The following is a 27,474-nucleotide window of genomic DNA, read 5'->3' on the forward strand; positions in this document are numbered from 1 at the left end:
AAATAAATAAATAAATAAATAAATAAATAAATAAATAAATAAATAAAATGTGAGGAACAAGAAAGTAACTATAAAAGGCATTTTGGTATCAACTGTAATAGGTCAAGCAAGGCATTATACTATTCATTATCACAAAGACAAAAAGGAGAAATAGATATAACTTTTTGAAAATCATTCCCAAATTAGTAGCCTTAAAATTCTGAAGTTTCTAAGACAAGCAAACTGTCTTCTGGGCCTGCTATGTTCCTCTTCCTTTCCACATCTCTGTTTGAATCTTAGAATGCCACAAATTTTGTACTGTGGTTAATCTCCATAAAGACAGTTTGTTTTCCTTCTTCTGTCATGGGTCAGCCTGTAATCCTTTGTTGGATGGCTGGCTGGTAACACAATCATAGCTAGTATAAATTTAGAAAATGGAGAATATATGCAATATGGAGAATATATCCATCAAGACTCAATAAAATAAAAATTTTTAACATCATATCCTTTATGAAAGGAAGATAAGAATGGAGAGAAAAGCTTTGACACTTATAAAACCATAATGTATAATATCCACTAATAGAAAATGTCCTATTTTTATTGTGTACTTTGCTTCAATTATTTTTTCTGTTAGATAGGGTTTTAAATACTTTTCTTCTTAGAGAATTTATAAATATTTGATGAGTTTTCATCAGAGAACTATTTTTAGTTTTAATACTGTTTTTATTTGATGGCCAACTAGTAAATCCAACTTTTCTCCTACAGTGAAACAATATAAATGACAGGAACCAACCAGTGGGATTTTGGCATAGGGACAACTTCTCTAGTTTCCAATAGACTTTCCCACAAATATTGTTGAAGTTCTAACTTTAGAAAACAGTCAGCATTTTTGTGTGAAAATAGTTCTTATAGGGCGCCTCGGTGGCTCAGTTGGTTAAGCGACTGCCTTCGGCTCAGGTCATGATCCCAGGGTCCTGGGATCGAGTCCCGCATCGGGCTCCCGGCTCAGCAGGGAGCCTGCTTCTCCCTCTGACCCTCTCCTCTCTCATGCTGTTTCTCTCTCGCTCGCTCTCTAATAAATAAATAAAATCTTAAAAAAAATAGTTCTTATATAATTTTAGGATTTAATGGACTACTAAACAGTATGGGTTGGTTCTAAGGAAGCGCCCATACAGTGCTCTCTCAATGAACCCGTAAAGCCCATTAATGTGAGGGAACACTTCTGAACAGGATATTTCTGAAGGGAGTGACAGAATTGCAATTTAGAGAGTATAATAATTTGAACTCACAATGAATGAAACACTCAAGTGTACACATATGCTTATATTGAGCCCTGGGCATTTTGAGGAGAGGCTACAGGGGCCTTTATTTGAGAATATAAAACCAGCAACCCCTACGTTCTCCAGGCTCTGTATTAGAGCAATGCCCCTACTTTTTACATATTTTTACTTCTATAGAATTAAGCACTTTCCCCCTATACATTTAAGTTTTGTCCATATATACCATTGTTCTTTGTTGTTGTTGTTGTTGTTGTTGTTAGAGAATGGTTTGAATTCTGTAAAATAGTTATATAAAAAATGCATAAATTACATTTAAGCCACAAATTCCTTTACTGAATTCACCTGGCTTTTCCCAGATAGCACATTTAGTTATCTGCTTATTTTTCTAGATTGTCTGTGTTTAGCGGAATACCTTATATTTCCTGTGTGAATACAGACATGCTAATAGACAGATATAGATATAGATAGATAGATAGATAGATAGATAGATAGATAGATAGAGAAAAAGAATTTGTCCTAACACATATATATGTATATATAGCTTATCTATTTATGTATAATTATTATTTGAAGTTTTAAAGTTTTAAAACATAGAAAGGGTTAAGTATCTTGTTAAAGAATATATTTTATTTTGCATGTTAATTTTTTTCAACACAGGAAAAGTAATATTAAGTGAAAACATATGTTAATACCAAAACAATTCAATTTTCTATAATCTAAATTGAAGCTTGCAAAAAATTAGATTTAAATATATATATTACTTTGTTTTATTTGAGTAATCATATGCACTGAAACTGCATATATTTTTATTTTATAATTCAGAAGCTAAATTCTAACTTAACCTATGATTATCTCCTTTTACCAAGTATGACAATATCTATCCTGTAACAGGTATCTCTAGACCATTCATATTCAATATGACTTTTGGTATGATTTAATTAAAATCTATTATCTTTCCATCTCTTTTCTATGTGTTCATTTTCTCTTTTTCCCCCTCTTTTCTGCCTTCTCTTGCATTAACTGACCATTTTCTTGGGATTCCACCTTGTTTCCTTTATTAACTTACTATATATACATCTTGTTTTTGTTGTTGCTAATTCTTTTAATGGTGCCTTAGGGTTTACAATAAATATTTTAATTTATCAATCTACCTTCACCTAATACTATACTACTTCACATGTAGTGTAAGGATGTTACAACTTTATATTCCCAATTCTTTCTTCCTATCCTTTGTGCTATTATTGTAATACTCTTTTAAATATGACATAAACATAATACAGTGTTTCATTTTGTCTAGTATTTTTGTTACAAGCGACAAAAGATATTTTATTGTACTGTCATCTTTTCATTTCCAGTACTATTCATGTCATTTTATATGTTCAAACTGTGATAGGGCATTTCCGCCAGAAGGAATTTCTTTTATTTTTTTTATAGAGTAGATATGTTGGCAATTATTCTTGTAGTTTTGGTTATGTCTAAGAAAGTTGTTATTTCTCAAATATTCAGGCCATAGCAGATTCTATTACAAATGATGCTACAGTGAACATTCTTGAACATGCCTCTATAGCATGTGTGGGATAACTTTCTCTAGTTTATGTCCCAAGTGGGATTTTGGTGTCACAAGATATATACAACTTCTATTTTACTGATTACTTCTGAATTGCTAGGAATTACATCCATTTACAAAGGCACTATTGTATTTCATGGCCCTGTTGTCCATTTTCAACGCTTGGAAGTGTCAGAATTTAATTTGTATATGATATTTCTATCCATAAAGCATATAATAAAAATGTATTTTGCCTTATTATATCCATCTTTATTCAGTAATATTTAAGGCTATGAGTAAAATGACTTAATTACTTTTCAACTTTTTTGGAATCCTCTTAATATATATCTATGAAAGAAAAACGCATCTAGTTTTGGAGATTATGAAAAAAGATGACATATTGAAGTATGAGTTCCATTATTGTGCATGAAATCCTACTATCCATTGCATAAATCAAAATAACTTAATAGAAGTTGCATAGTTTTCAAGAAAGTAATTTCAATTTTGTACTTTATTATTATGTCTACTTTTTGGCAATTTATACTTTTCAGGTTCAAAGTTAAGTTTCCAGGGGAAAATAAGTATTGGACTGACAATGCATATGTAGTGAATTACAGCTGAAATTATGCTACTATTAAATGTAATAAAAGTATATGGTAGAAGATAAATGATTTTTCTAAACAGTGATAAAAGACTTACTTTAGATGAATATATTATTAGAGGGTAGAAATGGTAAAAAAAAAAAAAGACATTGTTTGCCTTTCTGGTTTTTGGTTCTTTTCAAAATATAGAATTTAATATAAAAATTTACCATTTATCAGGAGGTTATGACTTCATAATCTCAACTCTTGAACGAACTGAAAAGCCAATATAGAAAAATATTCTTCATGTTATCAGAACAAATGTTGGCTAGTTTTTATTAAATTGACTTGTGCTCATGTATATAAATTAGGTATTATTAAAGCATGAATAAAATGCCCATTTTCATGTCCTTTTTCATCCTTTGAACATTGTTTAGTATAACCATATTTGCAATAAGTACTAAAAATAATTGGATGCTGTCATAAAATACTCAGATGATGTATAGTATATAGTATTAAAACAACAAAGGGTATTTGAACTTTTTAAACCAACCAATAGTTAATTTAGGTGTACTCAAGTTGACACTAACATTCTGACATACTTGGTATATATTCTTTTAAAGTAAAACTTCGCATAATTTTAAAATAAACTATAATAAAATAGTAATTCCTAGTCTCAGTCATGTTTCTTCTAATCTGACCTTCACTGTACTTCAACTTCCATAGACCAAGATTCATATACAGAAAAATGAGTATAGAGTAAGTTTCTCTTCTTTTTAAATTCTCACAGGTCCTAATTCCTTTTGAATAATGGGGCAAAAATATTTCTTTAAATCTCTGTAGAGCAATGTTCGTCCATCATACATCCCTTGCCTCTATTTCCTTCTTCCTAGGGAGAAGAGCAAAATTTCAAGGTAGACAAAAATATGGGAGACAATTATAAACTCTGGCAAAACGTGAATTAACACTTGCATGGCCCAAGCACAATTTTTATTGAGTACCTAAAAGTGAAGAGAGAGTAACTGGGAATATTTGAAACAAATCTGAAAAAAATGAAGAAAATCAAACTTTGAACCATTATCAAATTATATTTTGATTAAAAAATATAATGTGTTTTTGTTAATATTGACTTAGCTTTGAACAGGGAAGTAGGTCCCCTATAAATTGCTACTGATGAGTCTATGGGTATTCCGCAGAGATGTGTTAGAACATGTAGGTAACTTGGGAAGAGAAAGACTTCAAATTTTACTTTAATTATTCAGACTAGACATTCTTTCAGACTTCAAATATGAAGTAAAGTCTATCTTGAGGTTTGGTATGTTTGTTTTTTGTTTTTTTTTAACAACTCTCTGGTGCAATTTCTCTGTGACTGGAGAGATGTTCTTAATACTGTGGAGGTGCGAATACAAAAGTAAACAAAAATAGTTCCTGAATTTCCAGAAGAATGGTTCCTGAATTCCCAGAAACAAATAGCAGCAACAGAAACAGATAAAATAATCTGTGTCAAAAGGGCTAAAAAGACATTTCAAGTTATGAGTGCAGTGTGTGGATACTGCATGTGTGTGGGTGTGTGTATAAGTCATGCATTTTTTTTTTAAAGATTTTATTTATTTATTTATTTGAGAGAGAGAAACAGCATGAGAGGAGAGAGGGTCAGAGGGAGAAGCAGGCTCCCCGCTGAGCTTGGAGCCCGATGTGGGACTCGATCCCAGGACTCCGGGACCATGACCTGAGCTGAAGGCAGTCGCTTAACCAACTGAGCCACCCAGGTGCCCTAAGTCATGCATTTTTATAACATGAAATTTGAAAAAGTGTATACGAGGTAACATAGAAAGATATGCTAAAAAAGAAAGAAAAAATACAGGAAACAAGGAAAATCCTAAAGGTTAATACAAGCATTCTATAAAGTAATACATCTCTTTTCTTATTTTCACTCTAAAAAATTCCTCCCCAAGGAAAGTAAAGTGATTGGTACAATAATTAGAAAAATAAATCTTTGGTTATCCCTTCTTTCCCTAAAGACCTGGTTCATAAATCAAGGAAAACCTGCACATACTGAGGTTTTCACCTATGAAAGTAAATATAAACTATACTATTATTTGATAAAGACTGAGGAGAGAAGATTTGAAAAAAAATGGTTGGCTTCTTTCTAGCTATTAAAACTCTGAGGGAATTCTGTAAATGAAACATGGGTTTGGAAATGTTTGTGTACTACATCAAAGCCTGCAATATTGGAAGAGCTCAAAGACTCACCATAAATTAGTTGACTAAGAGCTTAAAAGGAATACAACATTGAAACTCATTTAAGCTTTCTGAGAAAAACAAAACAAAAAAACATCCTTTTATCATCATATATTATATGTGGCAAGGAACATTTACAGTTAGTTCTTATTTAAGTAGTGTAATCTAAGGCTTGGTATTTACTTATTTTTAAATTTTTATTTGATTTTAGTTAAGAACACTTCACATGAGATCTTAACAATTTCTTGAGTCTGAATACATTATTGCTGACAATGGGTACAATGTTGTATAGCAGATCTCTAGAGCTTATTCATCTTGCTTAACTGAAGCTGTATGTCCATTGATTAGTAACTCCCCATTTCCCCCAATTCTCCCGGCCCCTGGCAACCACCATTTCACTCTTCTGTTCAATAATTTTGATTATTTAGATTCCTCATACAAGGGGAATTATAAAATTATAAAATACTGGCATATTTTACTTAGTATAACATCCTCAAGATTGATCCCTGTTGTTGCGTATTGGAGAATTTCCTCTTTTTCTTTTTGAGTCTGAATTGTATTACTTTGTATGTGTATACCATATTTTCTTTATCCACTCATCTGTCAATGACCATTTAAGTAAGTTCTACAACTTAGCTATTAAAAATAGTACTGCAATGAACATCGGGAGTGCTAATATCTCTTTAAGGTCCTGATTTCAATATTTTTGGATAAATACCCTGGAATGGGATTTCTGGATCATGTGGTAGTTATACTTTTAATTTTTTGAAGGACCTCCATATTATTTTTCATAGCAGCAGCACTGTTTGACATTCCCACTAACAGTGTGCAAGAGTTCCAAGAGTTCCAATTTCTCCACACCTTCACCAACATTTTTCTTTTTTTTTTTTTTTTTTTTATAATAGCAACCTGATAGGTTGGGGGATATCTCATTGTGGTTTTGATTTGCATTTCCCTGATGATGAGTGACATTGGGCCTTTTTTTCATATACTTGTTGGTCATTTGTACATCTTCTTTAGAAGAATGTCCAAAGACATGTTTTGAAGAAATGTCTATCCAAGTCCTTAGCCCATCATTTAATCAGGATATTTAGTTTTTTTACTATTGAGTTTTAACAATTTGGTATTGATTCTAACATGTCCTTTTGTCCCCAAAGGGCTCCCAGTAATAGGATGCCAAACTTAAACAATTCTTGAATTAGTCTATTTTAAAACATGGAAATAAATATATAAAATAAAAACCTTTTCTCTTAAAAGATCAACATTTTACATTATGCTAAAGCATGGGAAATTAAAAATAAATTGCCACTGAAGTAAATTTTAATTATTATTAATATATTCACTTCACTGTATATGAAAACATATTTGGCATATCTAAATAAGTCACATAGTTGGGTGCTATGAACATCTATATAGTTTATTACCAACATGAAGCAGAAGAACTGAAACAGAGAACTACTTTCATCTTGATTTCCTATCTTCAGTAATCTGTGTCTCATTCTTAAAATTTTCGCTCTTACTGCAACTACCATATTATACCCCAAATTATACTGTAACACTTAAAGCAATAAGTTGATTATATTTTTCTCCATTATAAGCAATATTATGACATCTTCAAAGTAATAATACTTCAACACTTTTGATATAGTTCCTCATAATGGCAAAAATAATTAATGGACTTAAAAATCTGGGTATAAAGTTCTTGATATGAATTTCCATATTCTCTCTGAAATGATTCCACTCTGTTTAATAGTCAGCATGAGTTGTGTCCACCAACAATTAGTTTAGATACATATATTTTAAATTAATTAATATTTTTAATTGAAATTCTGCAGGTGGTTGGTGATGAGAATATGTCTCTATTATCATTTAAGATTAAAAATGCAATACTTACATATTTTCCTGTGTGTCTAATTCCAATTTTTAACTATGGAGGAGTGATTTCTTTAAATAAGTCAATCTGTGTAGATAAATGCATTGCAAGGTACACTTAGATTTTTTAAGGAGGCAAATTAAATGGTAAGAGTTGAAGCTATAATTTAGACAAATGAACAGAAAAGGGAACACACCCATCATTTGGGACATGTTAGATGCTGTGCTGTAATTACTTAGATTTATTATCTTTATTGATCACATTTAGCTTATGATTCTTTTGCCTTCTACTCCAATCTGCCTGTGTGAAATATCTTTACTGAAGAGAGAGTAATCCTTTTCCTTCATTTACCAAAATCTGTTACCTGTTATTTGTTGTTTAATATCTAGAAAGTCAGCTAAGACATAATTTCATGTTTTAACTCTGCTGCAGTTCCATATAAAATAGAAAACCTTAGAGTGTACTTGTATGCCTGATGTTATATTTTTTTAGAATATTTAACTAACAATATAGATTTGACTCAAAATATGTATTTATCAATTCAAATTATCACTTCTAAGGTGAGGCATAGAGGTTTTGCAGAACAGATTTGTGTGTAATAGGCAAAATGAGCAAAATGATGTGCACCTCCTTATTTTCTTTTTGATAGAAAAGATTTAGAAATCACCAGTTGATTATAGAAAGAAATCCATATGTAATCATTAGCTTATACATTCAACCAATACCTGAAATCAATTTGAAATTTAAGAAAATGTGAATCCAGGCAAAATTTGTGCTTGTGTATTTAAACTCACTAGAAAAATGAATAGAAGCTTCATTTTCACAACAAATTTATTTAAGAAAATTTTTTTTAAAGATTTATTTATTTATTTGAGAGAGAGAGTACATGAGAGGGGGGAGGGTCAGAGGGAGAAGCAGGCTCCTCGCTGAGCAGGGAGCACGGTGCGGGACTCAATCCCGGGACTCCAGGATCATGACCTGAGCCGAAGGCAGTTGCTTAACCAACTGAGCCACCCAGGCGCCCTAAGAAAATGTTTTTAAAGGAAAATGTATTTAAAAGGAAAAAATTGGCTTTAGGGCTACAGCACAACAAAAAGAAATTCCTCTGAAATTCAGAAAAATATAAAAGTCTTCATTCTCATAAAACTGTTATTTCTAAACTACAAAAATTATGAAAAAAAAAAAGGTAAAGACACAACTCACAGAAATATATTCCTCTAAGCCAGTGCGTAATTGCACAAATAGGCTGAGAACTAGCAGTTCACAGAGATCATTTATCATAAGTGAAATTTAGTTACAACCAGAGACATTTCCCCAAATTTAAAGTATAACAAATAGTAATTAATTCATTAGATTTACTGGATTACTCTTAATATTCACTACATTTATGTAAATGCCTTTGTGCAGTTTTATCATTTAATATTTATCTTTTATTTTCTTTGAATGATGTAATATTTATATTTTATTATTGAAAACTCTAAAAATCATTCCAAAAATAGCTTACAGGAACTATGATTGGAGCATGATAATTAAAAAAACATATATTATTTGCACTTTAAAGTACCATAGATTAGTTAATTCATATTTTATTTGTGGATAAGATATATAAATAACACAGATAATGCTTTTCTAATTTGTAAATTTTGGTTATTTTTTCACTGATTATTGGTAAGTTTAAGCACTTGTAAGTTTAAGTTTTTTGGCCATTTTTACAACTTCCTCTCTGAACCAACTTGTTAATTTATCAACTAGCTTACTTGTCTATTGTTTTTAATATCTAGAATTTTTGAAACGTCTTATTAGAAAATGGAAGGCATATTGTTCTGCCAGTTGCTCTGCTCTTACCTTCATTTATGGTCCTCTAATTTAATGTTTGATATACCCGTTGCAAATAAATCAAGTGGCATTAAACAGCATATAACTAGCTGTATACATTCAACAGACTATCCTAATTTTTTTAAAAAAGGCTAGTATTTGTGTATACAATTATTGCTTTAGGAATTTCACTTCATATTTATTTCCCTCTTATTACAATTATGTTTCATATTATGTTATATTTGACAATAACATTCAAGTCATAAAAACTTACTGACATTTTATAGAGTTAAACTGAATTTGATATATTTATCTTAGAAATCTGTCCATAATATGTATTTCTGATAACACTATTATCATACATAATTTAATATTTAAAGACTCCTTCACATTCATGATTTATTTACAAGATCTGAAAGATTCTGATGACTTTGGATAATATGTTGAATTAATTTGAATTTCCGCTAAGTAAATCAAAGCCTAGTAAATATTTACATATGTAAATTGACCATAAAAGCTCTAAAATTCAAAATAATAATCATGCTCTAAGAAAGTAGATGGTACAAAGTAATTAGATTTTCATTTAAATTCTACAACTTTATTATTCAGTGATTTTGCAGTGTTTGGCTTACTTATCTCAAAAACGGTATTGACATGTATTCTACCCTTTCCATCCAGTTTATGTAAGTATAAATTATCGTACCTTTTTTTTTTTTTTTGGTGGAATGAGTGACACACAGAAAAATGTAGCAGCATATAGAACATCTAGTGTTTCTTTGCTTCATGATAGTTGCTTCATGGATATCCACATTCTATAAAGTTGTCAGCCAGTCAATACCTGAAAACTTCCAGTGATGAAGTATGATATACTCTACTGAGTTTGCCCTCTTCAATATTGGCTTCTTATGAGTTATAAAATTTTGGTTGCCAAAGATTTACCGTAGTTATTTTATCGCCCACATTTTTAGGTAGAGATCTACCTAGTATGAAGTAGTCCATATTAAAAATGTACTAATTTAGAGCTTAAATGCTGCTTCTCTTCTTCTCTACTACCACCACTACCACTCATTACTACTACTTGTATGGTTACTAAACTCTCTTCATACCTGTCCCTACTCAAAGTAGAAAAGTATGCAGAAAATTTTCAGATAGTTCAAAAAAGTAAAAGTAGGAAAACAACGTTAGCCAGGCCTGTGAGGAATCCATCCCAATTTGGGCATTCAGAACAATTATTCCAGGTCACTGAAGTGCTGTTTGACACATTACTCAACTAATGTGGGACCTGTATATCCTAAAACACAGAATGCAGCTTTCCAAATTGTCTTTCATCCAACTCAAGCACTGGATGGAAAAATACCAGCTGCATTTCTGTTTACGATTTTCTCCCCCAAAGTATTTTTGACATGATATCTCAATGTACATTTTCAGCTGATACCAACTTTTTTTTATAAAAGGAAGAAAAGAAGGGCATGTGTAGAACTTATTATTGGAAGAAGTGGGATAATACTTCACATTTGATTCAAGTCCGATGACATGACAATTTCTGCCTACCCTAACAAGCATTGCTCATGCAGTGGTTTGGCCCGATAATTTCAAAAAATCATTATTTAAATGAAACAAATGTGACCGAGCTCTACAGTTGAAATAATGTGACTAGGATGACCACTATACCCAAGCAATATAGTCTCTGTCCAAATTATGTTTGATAAATAATTCAGTATTTAATTAGCTCTGTTATCTGTATCAGTGTATATTTAAAATTGACTTTAACTTGGACCATACAGCAGAATGCAACTCATCTTAAAAGTCCAGGTGTATTTTACATAAAGATTTGTATTCTATAAATATTGCTTTAATTTTCTCATTAACATTTCTCATGACCATGTTTTTTTTGTGTTTATTTTATTTTATTTTTTAAAATATTTTATTTATTTATTTGACAGAGAGACAGTGAGAGAGGGAACACAAGCAGGGGGAGTGGAGAGGGAGAAGCAGGCTTCCCGCTGAGCAGGGAGCCCGATGTGGGACTCGATCCCAGGACCCTGGGATCGTGACCTGAGCCGAAGGCAGAGGCTTAATGACTGAGCCACCTAGGCACCCCATTTTTTTGTGTTTATTATGATGGATTCAGGGCTGTTGGTAAATCTCAGAACCATCCTGCCTTGGCTTCCATGGTTTTAGTACTTAATTCCTCAATAAGGCTATGTGGCTTTGTAGCATAATGACTTTTGGGGAAAAACTGCTGCCCAGGATTCAATGCAACAGCAAACAGTACTTGTAGCCCTGCATTATGTACTGGAGAGGAATTTTTGATAAATCAGGGCATCTATCTCTTACCTTGGGACCTGTGAAGAAAGCACATAGCCTTAGTATATAAAATTGTTATCTTCCTTATAATTGCCTACGTAAAATTGTTATTTTTAGAAAATTTTCTTTTTTTTTTTTGAAAATTTTCTTAAATTCTCCTTTAAGGGAGCCTGTGTGATTCAGTCGGTTGAGCATCCAACTCTTAGTTTCAGCTTAGGTCATGATCTCTTGGGTCATGAGATTCAGCCCCATGTTGGGCTCTGTGCTCAGTGGGGAGCCTGCTTGAAGGTTCTCTCCCTCTTCCCCCTTTCCCACTCTTGTATGCTCTCTCTCTTTCTCTCAAATAAATAATCTTTAAAAAAATAAATTCTCCTTTTATGCATTTTTTTTTTTTTTTTTTTTTTTTTTTAGGGAGGAAGGAACTGACACATAGGATAGATTCACACATATGTGCAAGTGCCAGGCTTAGGCACACAGCACAACCCACTTCAGGGCCTGAGGCATTGAACAAAGCATGTACTGAGTAATGCTCTCTGGTGTCCCGATCTGCTTTAGCAGTGGAAGAAGAACTTGTGAGAGGCAATATGGAGGGTGTCTCTCACATTCAATTTTTGGGATCAAATCCAGAATATGGGGTGGGGAATCAGAATTCTGCTGACTTGTTTGGCTGCCAAATCAGTAGGAGATCTAAGGTTGGCTTTCAGCATTTGCTCTGTACAAACACAGGGAGTGGTCAGACACATTTTTTCCAAGCCCCATACAAGAGAAAGGCCAGAGAGATGTCCAAACAGCTGTTGGTCTGTAAACAGCCCTCCCTTCTGCCTGGTGTTTTCCATCTCATTATAAATGATCTTACATGCAGTTCTTGCTCTCCCTGTCCCAAATCCCCATCTCTTACTCTTGTGCTGCTTTCTAGAACCAAAGAACACCGGTACTCCCCCTTAAGAACATGTATACATATAATATAAACATATTTGATACTATATTTAAATATATATAAATGCATGCATGCTGCATATACACATATATATTTCTATATAATAATCAAGTTGGAGGTTTCAAGTTTGAAGATCAAATATATATGTGTATATATATACATATGTACATGCGTAAACATATATGTGCACCATACACATATACAACACACACATATATCATACATAATTGATATGTATATATTATATACACATATACATATGCATATATAATTGCATTGCAATTATGCACATTTATACACACAGTACAATATACATGTATTGTAATATATATTCAGTCTATGTGTATGTGTGTATATGTATGTTCATATATGTGTTTGTATATGATGTGTATATATGAGTGTGTTTATGTGTGCATACATGTGTGTATGCATGTGTGTATATATGTGTGTATAGATATGTATGTGTGTATATGCATGCATATGTGTGTATATGTATGCATGTATGTGTATATGTATATATGTGTGCATATATGTATTTGTGTGTATGTTTGTGTGTGTAGGTTTATGTGTGTGTGTGTGTACACACATATTATATTATATATATAATGCCCACCCATCATATAAGCCAGGTTGGCAGAGGAAACAGCTACTGCATCATTAACTATTCCATGAAGCTGAGGCAGGAGTTGCCCATTGTGCATTTGAGAGAAATCTTTGCCCTACTTCCAATCCGAAACTTTCACAGGACCCATTCAGTTTGATCACTAGCTTTTCTAGCATATGTAAGAATAGAACTGTGAGGTTAATGTATATGTAATATTTGCATTTTTCATTAAGTATTGGTACATATACAACAATGTCCTTACGAAGGTTTATCTTTCACAGATCTATCTGCCTTTTGTCCCAAACCAAAATGCTTTAAATACTGAAATTTCATAGAAGTTTTCAATTATGTGCCATGGCAAGTCCCCCATGGTGAGTCCCCCCTCCTATAAGATAGTTAATAGCTTCCTTTGGTTTTATGAATAATTTGGAGAAAATAAGCCTAAAACTAATGAATTTTCATATGCAAAGTCATCCACCCAAAATATGTTTATTTTATTTTTTTTTTATTTATTTTTAAAGATTTTATTTATTTATTTGAGAGAGAGAATGAGAGAGAGAGAGCACATGAGAGGGGGGAGGGTCAGAGGGAGAAGCAGGCTCCCTGCCGAGCAGGGAGCCTGATGCGGGACTCGATCCTGGGACTCCAGGATCATGACCTGAGCCGAAGGCAGTCGCTTAACCAACTGAGCCACCCAGGCGCCCAAAAATATGTTTTTTAATCTATTTATTCTCTTCAATGATCTCATGGAAAAGTTTCCTTCTCTGCTTTCTCTCTTATTTATTTATTTAGTAAATAGTATTTATTTATTTTAACTTATTTTATTATTATTATTATTTTTATTTTAGAGACAGAGAAAACATGAGGAGGGGAGGGGCTGCAGGAGAGGGAGAGAGAGAATCTCAAGCAGACTCTCCACTGAATGCAGAGTCCTACTTAAGATTTGATCTTAGGACCCTGAGATCATGACCTGAGCAGGAAACCAAGAGTCTGGTGCTCAACCAACCAAGCCAGCCAGGTGCCCCATGCTTGTTTTTATCAGTTATCCCAGGCACAGGATTTGTCCATATGGCCTTTGTATTTTTAGTTTATCTAATATTCCTCCTTAGTACTCTTGATCAAATGTCTCAACTCTTTAAATTTTTGCTTCTGAATTATGCTTTTTACAAATTTATATATTTACATTGTAGTACAAAAGCTTTTAGAATTAATTATACGTTCTATATTTCCTTTTTTCTTCATTGTTATTTATACTTTTAGCTCTTTACTTTTCCTTTATTTTTTATTAGTGTACATTATTTTCTTTCTTTTTTCTAAATTACAAATCTTATGTTAAATAAATTTAGTTGAAGGTTTTTTCTCATCTATTTTATTTTTTCTCATTTAATATAAAGGTAAATGTTTGAGCTTGTTTTTTTTTTTTTTTCTATTTAGTATGAATTAAGCATGCCTGATAGGTATAGAACCTTCTTAATAAGAAATACATTTATAACTTCAGTTTGTTCAAGATTTGGATAACTCTAATCAGGAAAATAACATAATAATCTGATGTACATTTTTAAAAAAATAGTATTTATAGTTGGGAGGATGGCTTACAGAAATGTCGCAATTATATGTGGAAGGCTATTGAGAGAGTTTTACCCATGTCTCATTGCTGAGATTTCAGAAATTCTGTGTCTTAAAAAGCCTGTCCTACCAGGGGCTGCAACAGAAAGAATAGGTTCAAAAGAGAGCCAGATTTCACTAACAGATAGATGTCCCAAGAAATGTTCATGAATCACTTGAAAACATAATAGAGGTTTTTGTAAGATAGGTCTGTCTTACAGATGGACTGGTCCAGAGCTATGCTAATCTCTGGGGACACCTAGAAGTCTGATACTGATACTTGACTAAGATAAAGGCAAGATAGACTATCCAGTAATTGAGAATATTGTGTTTAAAGTTTGAAATTCCCCTAGACATAAATAATATAGCACAGACCTCAATATTCTTATTTGAAAAGGGAAAATAGTAACCAAAACCCAAAACCTACATCAAAGAATTTTTATGAGTATTATATGAGTTAATTATGTGTAAAGCATTTAGTGTCTGGCACATAGTAATAGCTGTGTAATATTAACATTAACTGTTTCAGATACTGAAATGTGCTTTTAACACAATAATGAAAGGAAAGTGCTTTCTCTGGTATATGAGTAAGTTAATAAGCACCACTACTCCAAGCCTTAAAAGTAAAAAAAATAAGATCACCATCTGAGAGTTAAACTATATACTTCTAATTCATCAAAACTGTGCTCTGTTAAGTCATATAAAAAAGGGAAGACCTTGGGCTTACTTGGTGTATGATTGGCCCTATAATAGTATAGAAAAAAAAAAAAAGAAGTCAAATCAAGATGTGAGTCCTCAGCAAAGGAAGCATGGAATAGGAATATGAGAGAAAAATTGCAGAATTCTTTAAAAACGGTCAAAAAGAAAGGTGCTCCTTCTACGAAAACCAGTATCTGGTCTGGGGGGTTATTATTTTAAAATATATTAGATTATCTATTAGATCTAACCAGGTGGCCCCACTTACTCTGCTATTGTGTCTATCAGGCAGGTATTAGATTTCAATTGACTTTACATATATCCAACTAGCTTAATGAGTAATAGTATGTCAATCATACCATCATTATATCACTTATTGTAAAATAATTACATACGTATTTTAGTATATATATATATATGGATTCATGGAGAGGATATCATGAGCAAATAACACCCATCTTCCACTTATTTACTTGAATATTTTTTATTGTAAATAACTTTTATAGTTCTTTTATTTATATATTTTTTTCTGAATGGATTTATTAAAAATCTCTAAGGAGAAACAGCTCTGTAAGCAGACTTTGTGGTTGGCATGACTGAGAGCTGAGGGCAACAGTGTATAGCTAAGGTAATTTAATGTATTGCTATATTAGCCACTTGGATTTTCCTAAGCAACAGTCGATGTCATGGTGTTTTCCCTATTTTCAAACTGCTACAGGCTGAAATGCAAAATTATGGTAGTGGATTGGGGACAGAGAACTCTGAGACAGTTTAGTTTATAATCAACAAAAGACCTTAGGAATATACCGGAGAAATATTATTTGAATAGAGGAACAAGGAACACCCCGATAACACTCCAAGTGGCAAATGGCTATTATATATAGAAGGACAGATTAATTGGGTAGCACAGAGAGAAAAGCAGAAAAGAGAAATTAGAAGGCAATGGGTAAAGTATATATAATCAAATTTGATGAATTCTTTGGATTCAGCTAGAAATAATGCATACAATACTGGATGCATATTTTATCATTGCATTCCATAACCCCTCCTCCCTCCAAAAATACCTAAGGAATACTGCATCTGAAAAAACCCTCAAACCCATACATACAAGTTTACTAAAAGAAAGAAGCAATTATTAATAAGCTCTCAATAAGAGAATGGAGAAAGTTACTTCACAGTAGCACTGTAATTCAGTATATATGTTTTAAAGGTAGATAATGTCTCTTAATTACAAAATGATGGTTGGGAAGTTAAAATACCTCCTTGCCTTTTTTAATTTTAATCTCTCTCAGACAGATTATTCTATTGTGTATGAATGCAATTATTGCTACATCAGCAATAATAATACAATTTATTTGATTATTATAATTCTTATTTTTTAAAATTTGAATAGAATCAAAATTTGCTAGACTTCTTAATTCAGCCAACTGGGACAGATTCAAAACATGGTAACTTTTATGCCTATTATTTAAGAGTTTTAAAAAATAGTATTTTGAGGGCGCCTGGGTGGCTCAGTTGGTTAAGCGACTGCCTTCGGCTCAGGTCATGATCCTGGAGTCCCTGGATCGAGTCCCGCATCGGGCTCCCTGCTCGGCAGGGAGTCTGCTTCTCCCTCTGACCCTCCTCCCTCTCATGCTCTCTGTATCTCATTCTCTCTGTCTCAAATAAATAAATAAATAAATCTTAAAAAAAAATAGTATTTTGATTTTTTAAAAATTTTTTATCTATTTGAGAGAGAGACAACAGAGAGAGGGAGAGAGAGCACGAGTTGGAGGAGGGGCAGGGGGGAGGGAGAAGCAGACTCCCCTCTGAGCAAAGACCCTGACGTGGGTCTAGATACCAGGACTCTGGGACCATGACCTGAGCCAAAGGCAGAGGCTTAACCAACTGAGCCACCCAGGCATCCCTATTTTGACTTTTCGTATAGCTTTTTCTGGGCAAAATATAACTTCAAAAATGTGTCTATGTTACTGGTATCCACTTTAAATAGTAGTAATGTATAATGAAATGTGTTATAAAAAGCTCTTAGAAATGTTTACGTTTATTTATTTATTTATTTATTTATTTATTTATTTATTTATTTTTAGTGAACTTTGTTAAACTTTTGTTGTTGTTGTTGTTGTTGAACTGGTAGGTTTAATTGGGTCACCAGAAATGTTTACATTTAAATGTTTGGTTGTATTTTAAAAAGATGCAGAAATCTAAGAAAAAAATTGTTCTCAAAGCATACAACTACTCTCTCAAAAACAACTGTGAAGTACCTCAGAAAGTATTTATATTTTATCATATGGAATGGGCCACTCTGAAGCCCTCCTCAACAGTCTATCATTTGCTTGGCCTTTTCTGAGGAGATTGAATCCAGGCAGGAAAACCCATATTTGATATCTACAGAGATAAATATGAGATGTTTTATTCTTTTGCCACGACTAAGCAAAGTATTAAACATGCTCGTTCTTATTGCCAGAATTGCTCTAATTACTAGACATGTTCCAAAATTGATACTATAATGTTAAATAAAATTTATAAATTAAAAAAAGACTCACTGAAAAATGTGAATATTGCCTGCCAAAAAGCCTCTCTTGCATTATGATAGATGACCATTGTTGTATTTACACTATGAACTTTTAATTATAGCTAAAAATAATTAAGGAGCAAAAGTTACATTGTCAGATGTTTTTCTTCTTAGTGGGAAAAAAAAAAAAAAACCAAAGATATCAAATGACTGAATGCTTATAGTTGAAACATTTCATGGCAATTGGCCTCTAAAAATACATCCATCATTAAAATTCTAAAAGGAATTTTATCTTTGGTGCCTGCTACAAGCCATGATGGAATAACAAGGGAAAATAAAACTGTCTTTATTCACAGACAACATGATTTGTTATGGGAGAAAACTTCAAAGCATCTTCAAAAAGCTATTAGACCAATACATGGCTTTTTTTCAACTTCACACTACGCAAGGTCAATATACAAAAGTCAATTGCATTTCTACACATCAGCAATTAGAATTTGCATTAAATAAAGTACACTTAGAATAGCCTCCCAAATATTAAATGATTCAGTATAAAACTGACACAATATAATAAACACTTATATGATGAAAACAACAAAATGTCTCTAAAGAGATCTAAATAAATGTAGCGATAATATTGTGCTATTTAAAAAAGAAACTAAATATAGTTATTAGTTTTTATGACGTAGACCTGTAGATTTAATGTGATTGCAAGCAAAATTCCAACAGGTTTTTTTTTTTTTTTTTTTTTTTTTTGCAGAAATTGACAAGCTTGTGCTAAATTTGTGCTACAGAGTATGTGGGGTTTTATGTTTTGTGTCTTTTTTTTTTCGTTTTCAAAAAATACCATAGCATGTGTTTTATATATATATAAAGACATATATGATATTTATGATGTATTCCGACATTTCTAGTTACTTTTAGAAGGATCTAACAACCATCATAAATAGTAGGAGAAGGAAAAAGCATACTTCTAAAAATTGTAATAGTCCTAATTGCTTAGGTCATGATCTCCAGGTCCTGGGATCGAGTCCTGCTTCGGGCTCTCTGCTCAACAAGGAGTCTGCTTCTCCCTCTGCCCCTCCTCCTCCCCCTGCTTGTGCTCTCTTTCTCTCTCTCTCCGACAAATAAATAAATACAATTTAAAAAAATATATATAGCCTCAAGTTTAAATAAATAAATAAATAAATTTGTTTCACAATAAAATACAGAAATATAAATGCAAATTATTTTGTTAAAATTATGTGCTGTTTAAATTTTAGATTTTTTTACAGAAGTTTTATACAAAGTTTTATACAAAGGGATACTCATCTTACACTTATATTATGTCATCACAATTTGTCATCCCCAGAAGGATCGTCTTTCAAATATTTTATTTACTACTTTGAGTATTTACTACCATCTTTCTGAGTAACAGTATTATACAGCTACTTATTAGTTTTTTCAGTTTTAGAAATTATTTTTTGATTTTTCATTATTGACTATAAGGAGATTGTAAAAATTCCTCCAATTCATGCTACCAATACATTTATAGCATATTTTTTAGTGAAATTATAATTCTGACTATATTTATGTAATATGTACATAATATGTACATTTTACTGACAGCCAAGCCATGCAATATATTTTATAACATTTCTTTTTTTTAAAGATTTTTAAAAAAAGATTTTATTTATTTATTTGACAGAGAGAGAGAGACAGTGAGAGAGGGAACACAAGCAGGGGAATGGGAGAGGAAGAAGCAGGCTTCCTGCTGAGCAGGGAGCCCGATGCAGGGCTCGATCCCAGGACCCTGGGATCATGACCTGAGCTGAAGGCAGAAGGTTAACCACTGAGCCACCCAGACACCCCTTTAAGGATTTTATTTATTTATTTGAGAGAGAGCATGATTGGGGTGGGGGGAGGGGCAGGGGGAGAAGGAGAATCAGACTCCATGATGAGCAAGGAGCCTGATGCTGGGCTCAATCCCAGGACCTGGAGATCATGACCTGAGCTGAAGGTAGATATTCAACTGACTGAGGCACCCAGGCGCCCCAACATTTCAGTTCTTATACATCTTTTTATTTTCCCTGATAGTAGTGACTGTTCTTGATTAGTTTATAGCATTTCTCTATTATTTATCTTTTGGAATTTTTTTTTCTAATTAGTGGAAATTTCTCTCAGTCTTTTCTCCCTAATTTCTCCTAAGCCTTGTGTGATTCTGTCACATGCAGTAAATTGCACAACATCCAGCAACCTTGGCAGCTGAAATGCTTCCCAAATCACCCTGTAGTGTGTTCTGTTTCCCACAACAAAACATTGTTCTACACTATGATACCTCCATTCAGAAAGAAGTATGATGAAAAATGGAAAGTTAAATATATCATTGGAGGCATGGATGGAAAAAAATGGTATGAAATAGAAATTGTTATATGTGTTTAACATGCAAGTGACAATCATTTTTCAAAGTAGATTATTTGGACATAAATGATTTATGACTAAATTGAAAGGACCTGTTAGACAAAAGAATGGGTTCATACAAGAGGAAGTGAGTTCATTGAAGACATATTGAAAATGATATTTTTCAAACCATTGCTGAGATATAGTTTAAAATATTTTCTGGTTATAAGTGTGAGAGTATTAAAATTAACTTTAAAATTTCCATAAAGAATAGTTGAGTGTTGCAGAGTTTATGTAACACACATACACACATACACACAGGTAAGTATACGTCTACTTAACACTGAAATGGGAAGTACCCAAGGTCCTATTAAAGAGCACAGATGGGGCATTTTTAATATGTGCCTACTTTACATAATGGTGATAATTGAAGCAGTGTTACCGACAGATCACATATGAATAATCTAAGAGCAAAAAATAGCTGAGTAGATAAGTTTTGAATACTTATATTTAGCATGCTACATAATAAATTAGAGACTAAAAGCTATTTAAAAAGTAATATTACACACAGAAACAAGATAGGCGAATTCATGAATCAAAGGAAATAGAATCTATAAATAATGGATTTAATCATTATGTTGAATCAATGCCCTCTCATGATATAAAAATATTACTTTATTTTTATTTCTTGCTCTTCATTTTAATATTGATTCTTTTCTTATTAAAAAAAAAAAAGAGGCAAGTCAATGACTTTTCTGTTCATCCATCCCAAGTGCTCCTTGCTCCTGCCATTTCAGGTCTCAAAAACAATCTCTATTTAAATGTCCAGTTTCTGAACAATAAGGAAAACTCTAGATTTGATAGATAGCTTTTTTTTCCCCCTAACCTTAGTATCTATACCAAAAGAATTGTCATGTTCCTTATTGTTTCATTTTTCCTCAAACCTTCCTCATTTGCTAGTTACTGTTGCTGGCCCCTTCAGCATGGGGCCCAACAGGAGAACTGATTAAGCAGGAAGAGCTGACTCTTACAAATATACAATGCTGTGTGCTCTGGCTGACTCCATCTCTGACATTCGCATGGGGGCGTCACTGTTCACCACGCTGAGCGCTTGTGGCTAGTAAACGATGTCAGTGAATGAACCACTTAGCCTGCCACACTTCCCTATTCCCGGCTCTCTTGCAGATCGCTCTGAACACTAGTAAATATTTGATTTCTTTTGCTTTCCAGGTGGTCTTCTTGAACAGAACTAAACATGACTTCCACAAGCTCTGTCCTGTTATGATTCACTCCTGTTCAAAGGAAATACTCATTGCATCCTTGACTGACCAGCAAACACAGTAGCATCTCCCCTCGACTCTATCTTCCAAGGATCTCACAGGCCATTGAATGCTGTTTTACAGATTTCCTGGGGTTAGGTGTCACACCCCAAACTCCAAAAGACAAACATATTTTCTATAACCGACCCCACCGCCCCCCGAACTTAGGCTTGAGAAATAGGTGCAGCAAGTTCCCAGCTCTCCCATGGTGTATGTAGATTTAATGCACAGCTTGCTCTAAAGAAATCCTCCTCAAGAGCTTCTCTCTTTCTCTACAGCAGGTCAACCCCTTTTATTCACATGTCACAGGTAAAGTCACAAAAGCCCTAAAACCCATGATTTCATGTGGATTTGAACATCTGCATTTCTGTCTGGCAACACACATTTGCATCAGTCATCTTGTTATCAACCAGAACTTCAAATTTAATATTCTCATAACTGTCAACATGGTCCAATTCCAAAAACAGGTTGTGAAATATAAGGATAAAGGAAAGGTCACTGAATGTAAAAAAAAAAAAAAATCATAAACTCATTGCTGACTTTCATGAAAGTGGTAGAGGCAGAAGCATGGGTGTAAGGGACTTAGACACTAGTTATGTATTAGCTTACTAACTTTTTTTTAAATCTATTCCTTAAAAAATAGTATTACAGAAATCAGTTATTAGGAATCTAATAACTACTTGCTATGTCAGAAAGTTATCTTTCTGAATCAATATAAAGTTAAAATTATTTCTTAAGTCTATAGCCTAGTTTAGTCATGTAAATTAAAGACACCTTGGCTCCGAAAATAATACTCCTTAATTTATAAGGATATATGCATTTTAATTCTACATACTAAACACACTGTATGATTCCTGTGATGCTGGAGAGTCAAAGTTGATGTGAGGGATGAAGGAGAAGGAGAAACAAGGAAGAATGGAGCACTGTAAAGACAGAAGCTGGTAATGTGTGCCGTGTTTACCCCAGGTGTTGAACCTGAGTTTTAATACACTACACTACACACACACACACACACACACACACACACACAGAGGCACTTGACTTCTACTTGACTGGATTCAGCGGCAGTCCCTGGCAAAACAAAGAGAGGCTACGGGCTGGAGATGACCTTGCTCAAGAACTTGCTGTCCAACAGCATCTTTCAGGCCAGAACACGAATGATTCATCCCTTATTTCAACTCCTTATCCCCTCTGCCCAAACACGCCATCGCACCCCAGACACACAGGAAATAGAGACGTTGCTGGAAGTACAGTGGCTAGATGTGTTGAGTCAGCTTGCATCTTATCTCTCCAGCGTGTGTAAGTCCTCTGATTTTTAGTCAAAGGTGCCCAGTGCAGCCACACCCAGACTGTTTACATATTAGAAGGGGGGAAGTAACCTCTGGATTCTCTGATTCCACTTGCTGTTCTGAGCCTGTCCATCACAGAGAGGTTTAGTCAGGCAGATTTCTCATACCATGGCCCAGAGTGGAACATCAAGAAGATGTATGGGGTGAGGCGGGGGAAGGCTGGATCCTAATGAGGGCAAATTCTTCCAAGGGAGGCATATGTCCTCTTTGGAATTACAGGAGGCTCATGCTCTTCTGTACATCAGAACTCTTCCAATAGTTTATAGTTAAGATGTGACAGGATGGTAGACTCGCCCTCATATTCTAGGAGCATTATGGGAAATACAAATAAATATAAGGCTTAGGGTTGGTAATTCAAAGAGATCTGGGAACAGTGAAATTGCAGTGCATAAGAAAGGGAAAGAAATATTAAGGGGATCTTTGCAGATAACCTTGTAGGAAGACAGATTTTAAAATTTTGACTTAATAGAATATATCGTGAGAGAGAAGGTTTCCATGCTGACTTCATGTAGAGTTTGATCCTGCTCTCCAACATAATAAGGGACTTTAGAAGATTTGAATTCTATTATCTCCCTCCTCACTTATACATTATTGTCACATCTAGAAATTTAAAATATTAATTATATATACCATATTTTACATTTTTCTAGGTATTATTTTTATTGTTTTAAACTTTTTAATATATCTTAAAATCACTATCTACTTTTTTTTTGCTTTTCAAGCAAGTAGCTCAAATATTATCTAAAACATAATTATTTCTTTTTTTAAAAAAATTATTTATTTGAGAGAGAGAGAGCACAAGCAGGGGGAGAGGCAGAGGGAGAGGGAGAAGCAAGCTGCCTCCTGAACAGGGAGCCCAATGTGGGACTCCATCCCAGGACCTGGGATCATGAACTGAGCCAAAGGCAGACGCTTAACCCACTGAGGCATCCAGGTGCCCCTAAAACATATTATTTCTTAGAGTATATTAAGGTCAACAGAACTTTCAACACAGAGACCATGTTAAAAATAGTGGTTTTTGTTCTGGTTTGGTTTGGTTGGAAATGTAACTTTTTAAATTTATTTTTAGGTTGTGAGAATATTTTGAGAAACTCTTCTAATCTTAATCAACACTAAATGATTATTTACCTTTGCCCAATTTACTTTATCGTTCTTTCTCTCCCACATGTGTGCGGGCTTATATGTATTTCTGTATGTAGCCTCTGGGACTCTATTTGTCTGGAATTTTGCCTTCTCAGATTCTATATTGATAATTTCTTATTATTCTCTCAGTTCTTCAGTGTTTTAATCCAGTGTATTTAATTATTTTCAGTTGGAGTGTTTGTTCAAACCATTTTGATTACATTACTAGAAATATAATTTTATAACAGTATTCTTTATTTTCTTTGGCATCAAAAATAAAACCATTTACAAACAGCTATGTAATTAAGTAAATATAAATAATACTACCATCCAAATGACATTTAAGAGGACAGTAGTACTGTTATTTTTGGTTGATAAGAGTAATTATGTTAGGTCCATAACACGGGGGCAAATAATATTTGAAATAGAAAAAAGCAAAATATATAAAAGTATAAAATGTTAAGACAACAAATTAACAATCTGAATTATTTGAAAAACAAGTTTATATTTATCCTCTTCTAATGCATTTTACAGCAAATTTAATTACGGTGAATTTGTTTTCTTCATCTTTTTCATAACTAAAACTCTCATCTAAAAAACTATTATAGAATTAGTCATAAAATTTGACTTTCTTTAAAAATATAAGTTTATTTGTAATAAACTGGTTGATTATATAATTGATTATTAGTAGCTAATGCAGTATTAAGTTAATTTCACTTAAGATCAAAGTAAGAAAGAAGAAAACACTTTCTGGTTTAAGAAGCATTTTCTAAGAAGCACACAGGCCCCTAGATTACATGGAAATTGTAGACTGACTCAGTTCTCATTTCCTGTTTTAAAAATGATTTTAAGGGGCGCCTGGGTCTCTCAGTCAGTTAGGCATCTCTCTTCGGCTCAGGTCATGATCTCAAGGTCCTGGGATAGAGCCCTGCTGTCCCGCTTCCTGCTCAGTGGGGAATGTGCTTCTCCTGCCCCTCACCATGCTCGTGCTGTCTCTCACTCTCTCTCTCAAATGAATAAATAAAATCTTTAAGAAATGTTTTTAAATATCACAAATATACTTAAATATGCATTACTTACATTTTCTCAAAAGCCCCTTTGATATCATGTGTGATAATTTTTTCATAGGGTAGAAACCAATGATAATGCTTTAATATGGCCAGATTTTGTAATCTTTTTAATTCTTTTTTTAATTTTAATTAATTAATTCATTTTTTTTCGGATTCTGTAATCTAATGGCACTAATAGTTTGTTCTTGCAGATTGACTCAAGATGTGACTCCTGGTTAATTACTGCAGCCTTCAAAAAATTAGAGGCACTTTCTAGTGTGAAAGGAGAGCTTAGTTACCCACGGTTCATTAATACACTAACGTGCTTGCTCTTTTCCCCAATTCTTGAATCTTACATTAATTTGGTATAGTTTAAATGCTCCCTATGTGAAATAACTTTGTTAACCTCATGTTTGATTTTCCCATAGCAATAGTTTCCATTGAATGGCACTGTGAATGGATAAACACTGTGATAGATTTTCTAAGAGTCATTGTACCAGCGTAATAGAATCATGGCGAGCGAGTTTCAGTGTGCTCCATTTCCCATTTTGTACTTACCTAGAACTTCATTTTTTAATGTGGTGAGATCATAACATTCAATATATTCAAACAATCATTATTTGGTTCACTCTGGATCTGAGAATGTAATTGGTGTAATACAGAGTCCATTTGTTTTCTTATCATTTCTAAATATTTAAATTCTAGTAACTTTCCTATCCCGAAGCCCTCTAGTCCTATCAAGGTATCAGGTGATTGTACTAAAGCTGATTACACACTCAGATCTAGAGCTCGGTGAAGCCAATCACTTCATCTTCCCCCTTTGCCACATTTGTTGGTTCATTGGTGGGCATGTGATTCGAATCAAACAATTACTCTGAATCTCAGGATTTGTTCTGTGTATGCTAGGAGCAAGATTCTCTCATTCTGTCAAGCATGAAGGATGAAGTGTGTAATTCTGTGAGCTGTTAACAGAAGTACTGGAATCATGAATTCTTACCTATAGCAGTAATTAATATGTGGAGATTAGAAAAGGAAAAAAAAATGTTCCTTCTTAACAACATTGATTTAATAATCAAAAGTACCCTGCAGTCAGACTTTAACCTCTCTAATTCTCAACTGCATAAAACAAGTCAACCACATTTTTAAGATACACCTAAAAATTAATACACGGCACAATAAATTATCAACTACAGAAACACTACCGAGGTCAAGAAACAGAATGTCGCCAGCACCTCCAAAACTCATTGATACTCTCTGTCAATCTCTATCCCTTACTTTTTGCACAGAAGTGAACAATATATTGGATTTTCACAAGGAACTGTTTTTGCCTGTTTCTAAATTGTAAAAGCCTGAATTCATATACTCTGCATTCATTTGTATTTAGCTTCTTTCTCTTAAAATTATGCTTATAAGAGTTATCCATATAGCACAAATTCATTTATTTCCACTGTCATAGGGTAGTCCATTTCTGGCTGTGACAGACTGATGTATTCATTCTTCTGTCCATCTGTTGATAACCTTTATTACTAAATACGTCACATATATATTACCTCCTTGTGGTTTTGTGTGTCTATTTTTTCATTCTCTTAAGTTTTCTCATGAAGAGCAGTGTTCATACTTTTTAGGAGTCTAAAATTTTTTTTTTTTTTTTTTTTTTAAGATTTTATTTATTTGCGAGAGAGACAATGAGAGACAGAGAGCATGAGAGGGAGGAGGGTCAGAGGGAGAAGCAGACTCCCTGCTGAGCAGGGAGCCCGACGCGGGACTCGATCCCGGGACTCCAGGATCATGACCTGAGCCGAAGGCAGTCGCCCAACCAACTGAGCCACCCAGGCGCCCTAGGAGTCTAATTTATTATTTTTTTTAGTGGTTAGTCTTTCTATTTAAGTAACCTTTTTTCTTTTCTGAGGTCATGAAGATAATATCCAAAAAACAGCTCCAAGAAAGTTTATTTTTTTTAATTTTCTTATTTGGTTCTCAGTCTTGCTAAAATATTTTTTTTTCATACAGTGTGATTTAGGAGTCATTGTTGTTTGTTTTTACCCATATGGATATCCCATTGATTTATCAACATTCACTGAAAAGTTTCCTTTTCTTTTGTTTCATATCCTTTTCTTACCTTTCCTTTTTCTTTTTCTTTCTTTCTTTCTTTCCTTTCTTTCTTTCTTCTTTCCTTTCTTTCTTGCTTTCTTTCTTTCCTTTCTTTCTTCTTTCTTTCTTCCTTTCTTCCTTCCTTTCTTTCTTTCTTTCTTTCTTTCTTTCTTTCTTTCTTTCTTTCTT

The sequence above is a fragment of the Neomonachus schauinslandi genome, chromosome 3 (assembly GCF_002201575.2).
Source record: "Neomonachus schauinslandi chromosome 3, ASM220157v2, whole genome shotgun sequence".
NCBI lineage: Eukaryota > Metazoa > Chordata > Mammalia > Carnivora > Phocidae > Neomonachus > Neomonachus schauinslandi.